Source organism: Eriocheir sinensis, chromosome 59 (assembly GCF_024679095.1).
Source record: "Eriocheir sinensis breed Jianghai 21 chromosome 59, ASM2467909v1, whole genome shotgun sequence".
NCBI classification, from domain to species: Eukaryota; Metazoa; Arthropoda; class Malacostraca; order Decapoda; family Varunidae; genus Eriocheir; species Eriocheir sinensis.
The window spans coordinates 4,706,975-4,711,974 of NC_066567.1; the positions used below are offsets into that span (position 1 = coordinate 4,706,975).

The window sequence follows — 5,000 nt, forward strand, 5'->3', positions numbered from 1 at the left end:
CTGTAAAGGGAGGAGAAAAGAAAGAAAAGAGGGAAAGGAGAAAGGAGGAGGAAGAAAGGAAGGGGAAAGGAAGGAAAGGGAAAAGAAGGTGAGGGAGAAAGGAAAAGAGATAGAGTGAGATGCTGGTCGGTAAAAGAAAGAGAAAAGAAGGAAAAGAATGGGAGGAGAAAGGAAGGGAAAAGGAAATGGAAAAAGGAAAACAAACGAAGAAAAAAATGATGCACTAGGAGGAGAGAAGAAAGATAAGGGAGAAAGAGGGAGAAAGGAAGGAAGACAGGATGATTAAGGGTAGGTAAGGTGGGTTGAGGGAAAGGTGGAACTGAAAGAATGGGTGAAGGTGGGTGAATGGAAATGTGGGAATGGGTGGAGATGTACGTGGCTGGGTGTGGGTGGGTGTTTAAGAAAGGGAATAGGTGGAGGAAAGGGGTGGAACAGAGTGGGTGAGGCGTGGGTGGGTGGGTGAGTGGGTGTGGGTAAGGGAGTGAAGTGTGGGTGGGTGGGTAAGTGGGTGGGTGTATTCTCCTCAAAGAGTCCTCCTCCTCCTCCTCCTCCTCCTCCTCCTCCTCCTCCTCCTCTTCCTGACCACACTGGCGATGATTTTACGACGACATACGAAGAAGATGAGCCTGTCCGAGAGGAGGAGGAGGAGGAGGAGGAGGAGGAGGAGGAGGAGGAGGAGGAGAGGTCTGCCCGCAACACCAGGTGGCAAGAACACTCTCCCTTATGCGACTGCTTCGACGCAACACAACTTAATCCTCCGTTTTGTGTCTGACTTTCCACGCGGAGGGAACACGAGAAAGGAAAACGGGAAAAGGTTGAAAAGGAAGAAAAATGCGTGGGTAAAAATAATGTTTGTAGGAGTGAAAAAAAAGAAGCAAAACAACGAAAACGAAAAAAGGGAAAGGTTTAATAAGGAAAAAAAAAGGCAAGGGTAAAAATATTGTCTGAAGAATAAGAAAACGGATGAAAAATAGTAAACAATGATGAAAATAACTATAAGAGGCAATTGATAACGATAAGACGAAAGAGACGAACGAAATTCTCAATATAAAAAAGCTGAAACACACACACACACACACACACACACACACACACACACACACACTATACTCACAACACCTTCGCTTTCCTTCTCCTTACCTGTGAAAGAGAAAGAAAAAAAAACATTAATAAAACAAACAAAAATACATATAAAATTAAGATTATTTATTCAACTACTACTACTACTACTACTATTACTACTACTATTACTACTACTACTAATATTGCTACTACTACTACTACTACTATGATACAATTACCAATCTTGTATTACATTTGAGATTTACCTTTCCTTTTCCCGTCTCACCTTTATACAACAGCGTCTATGATCTCTCTCTCTCTCTCTCTCTCTCTCTCTCTCTCTCTCTCTCTCTCTCTCTCTCTCTCTCTCTCTCTCTCTCTCTCTCTCTCTCTTTTAATGACATTCCCTCCTTTTGCCTCTCTTTTCGCTCACTTCAGCTACACTTCGCTTCCTTCATTACTCTCTCTCTCTCTCTCTCATATACAAATTGAGGCTGTGAAACAAAGTAATATTGCCGAAGCTACTTTCTCTATATCAGACGAAATGCTGACTGAGAGAGAGAGAGAGAGAGAGAGAGAGAGAGAGAGAGAGAAAGTGTTTGTATGCAGCAACTATGAGGGATAAACGTGTGTGTGTGTGTGTGTGTGTGTGTGTGTGTGTGTGTGTGTGTGTGTGTGTGTGTGTGTGTGTGTGTGTGTTCGTTCGTCTGGAAGTGAAGTTATTCCCTCTATAATTACTTCTTGTCATTGTTAATCTGTCGGGCAATTACCTTTGTTCCGGCGTAATTGGTTTTGTTATTTGCCTTTCGCTTTTATTTTCTCCTCTTGTTCACCTTAATTATTGTTGTTTCCCTTACGTGATCATATTTATTGCCCTTCTCTTTCTCCTTCTCGCTCTCTCACGCACCGTTTCTCTCTTTCTCTTTATCTTTATTCTTTGATGCTTATTAGTGCTTTCATTATTATCTTTATTATCATTATTATTATTATTTTCGTTGTTTTTGGTTTGTTATTTTTTACTACTACTACTACTACTACTACTACAATCTCTTTTTCTTTTTCTTCTTTATTCCTCCTCCTCCTCCTACTACTACTACCACTACTACTACTACTACTACATCTACTACTACTACTACAATCCCTTCTACAATTTTCCTTTATATTCTTACTAAAACCATCAACAACTCTTACTTTCTTTCACCTTTCATCTCGCGATTCTACATTCCAGGTGAGATGAAGATGAAGAAGAAATTCCCACGCTAATAAAACAAAAATAAAACCAAGAAAAATAAGCTCAGGTAGCCGCCGTGATTCATTCCCTTTACCTGACCGCAAAGACCACCGCGCAATACGCCTTCTGCTGCCTAGGTCCGTGTTACGTTGTGGGTCTAATTTGGCATGGGAAATCCGCGGTCACACTCTCCATTACGGTGAGGGATGCCATGGGTTTGTTTATAGAAGGGGAGGAAGGCGGAAGGGGGTGATGTATGGGGAGGGGATGGTGGTGTGTGTGTGTGGTGTGTGTGTTGTGGTGTGGGTTCGTGTGTGTGGGTGGGTACGAATTATGTGTATGGGAAGGGAGGGAGGGATGGAAGGAAAGGGGTGAGACAGTAAGGAAGATAGGGATAGGGGTGGGAAAGTAGGAAGGGAAGGGAAGGGAAGGGAAGGGGTGGTGGAAAAGTAGGAAGGGAAGGGAAAGGAAGGGAAAGGGGGGTGGAAAAGTAGGAAGGGAAGGGAAGGGGGGGTGGAAAGTAGGAAGGGAAGGGAAGGGAAGGGGGGGTGGAAAAGTAGGAAGGGAAGGGAAGGGAAGGGGAGATGAGATTCCTTCTCCCCTTTCTTTCTTCCTCAGTAATACTCCTACTTCTCTTCTCCCCTTTCTTCTACCAGCATTTCCTTTCTTCCTCCAATTCCTATCTTACCTACTCCCAGCTTCCCTTTCTCTTTTCTCTCTTCCACATACTCCTCCCCTTTCCCCTTCCTTTCTTCCTCAGCAACATTCCTATTTCTCTTCTTCCCTTTCTTTCACCAGCATTTCCTTTCTTCCTCCAGTTCCTATCCTACCTACTCCCAGCTTCCCCTTTCTCTTTTTTCTCTTCCACATTCTCCTCCCCTTTCTTTTCCCCTTTCCCTCTTCTCCCTCCCTTCTCCCCTGCCTCCCACACACACGGACACACAAAAATAGTCTCCCCGGCCGGCTCTCCATCCTGCGTTACTTTGCGTGTATCAGCAAAGGTAATATCCGTCGTAATCGGCAGCAGTAAATCCGGGTCGCGTTCTGGCGCCGCTGACCATTCTGACCAGCCGCCGCGCTGCCCCGAGTTCGTCTCTAGTGTGACCCGGGTTTATGGACCATCCGCCCCAAGTTGTGGCTGAAGACCTCCTCCTCCTCTTTCCCCCTCCTCCTCTACCTCCTCCTCCTCTTCCTCCTCCTTCTGGTGCTGCCTCCTGTTCTTCCTCTTCCTATTATTGCTTGGGTTAGTTGTCCGGTCTTTATTCCTTCCATCTGATTCCTCCTCCCTCTCTTGCTCTTTTCCTCCTCTTCCTCTTGTTCTTCCTCTTACTATTCCTGCAGTCCTATTCCTACCAACTGATTCTTTCTCCTCCTCTTGCTCTTTCTCCTCCTGTTCCTGTTCTTCCTCTTAATCTTCCTCTTCATTGTCGCTGTTCCCTCCTATTCCTACACCGACTGATTTCTCCTCCTCTTTCTCCTCCTGTTCCTCCTCTAATCATTCTTCTCTTCCTTCTCCGGTTCTTTCTATTCCTCCTTTCCATCGTCCCTCTGCCTGGTACTCCTCCTCTTCCTCTTCCTCTTCCTCCTGTTCTTTGTCTTCATACTCTTCCTCTTCCTCCTGTTCTTTGTCTTCATACTCTTCCTCCTCCTCCTCCTCCTCCTTGTGTTATTCTTCCTCCTGTTCTCGTTATTCTCCTTTCCTCCTGTTTTTATTCCTGTTCTTCCTACCTCCTTCCTTCCATCATTCCTTCCCTTGCGTTTCTCTATACTACACGTCTTCTTCTTCTTCTTCCTCCTCCTCCTCCTCTTCTTCTTCTTTATCTCCTCCTCCTCCTCTGTTCGGTTCCTCTCCCTTATTTATCCAGAGCAACACCACACCGCCCACTCTCTCTCTCTCTCTCTCTCTCTCTCTCTCTCTCTCTCTCTCTCTCTCTCTCTCTCTCTCTCTCTCTCTCTCTCTCTCTCTCTCTCTCTCTCTCTCTCGTTTTCCCCTACCTCCGTTTTTTTCCATGCATTATCTCTTCTTATATGTTTCTCCCTTTTCCTCTTCTTCCCTTTTGGCATCTTACATTTTCCTACGTTCATATCCCTCTCCCTCTCTCTCTCTCTTTCTCTCTCTCTCTCTCTCTCTGCCTCACTAATTCCCTAACTCTTTTTTTAATATGTTTATGTCTCGCGTTTCGTCTTAGTGTCTTTCTCCTCTTATTCGGGTCTCTATAGCGTCTCCTCTCTCCTATTTTCTAATTCCTCCTTCGTCTCTACCTGTTTTTATGGTCTAATTATCGTCTTCTTTATGTTTCCTTCTCCCGAGTTTAATGTTTCATAATTTTCTTGCTTTATTCCATATTTCCCTCTTTCGTGCATCTAGGTTCCTCCTCTTCCTCTTCCTCCTCCTCTTTTTGTTCTTTTGCTGAATTCTCTTTTTCGTGAGCTTGTTCCTCCTTCTTCTTATCCGCTTCTTCCCTTCTTTCTTTTCGTTTCTTTTGTGTTTTTTCTTCTTTCTTTATTCTGGTTTTCTTTTTTTCCTGTTTCTTTTTTGTATTTTGTTGTTTTTCCATAATTCCGTCTTTTTTTTAACCTAACTTTTTCTTAATTTCCTTCTGTCCTTCCTTTCTTGTTTTTCTTCTTGTTGTTTCTTATTTTTTCCTTTTTTGTATCTAATCTATCCTTGTATCTATTCTCTTCTTCTAGTTCTTATTCTATTTTT

The 5,000-nt window shown here is 43.8% G+C and overlaps 1 protein-coding gene across 10 annotated transcripts in view; it reads right to left on the reverse strand.

Annotated features, from left to right (window-relative positions):
• The window catches only part of LOC126985418 (forkhead box protein P1-like), a 483,883-nt gene that overhangs the window by 78,506 nt on the left and 400,377 nt on the right, over window positions 1–5,000 (reverse strand). The gene's annotated exons all lie outside the window — the stretch shown is intronic.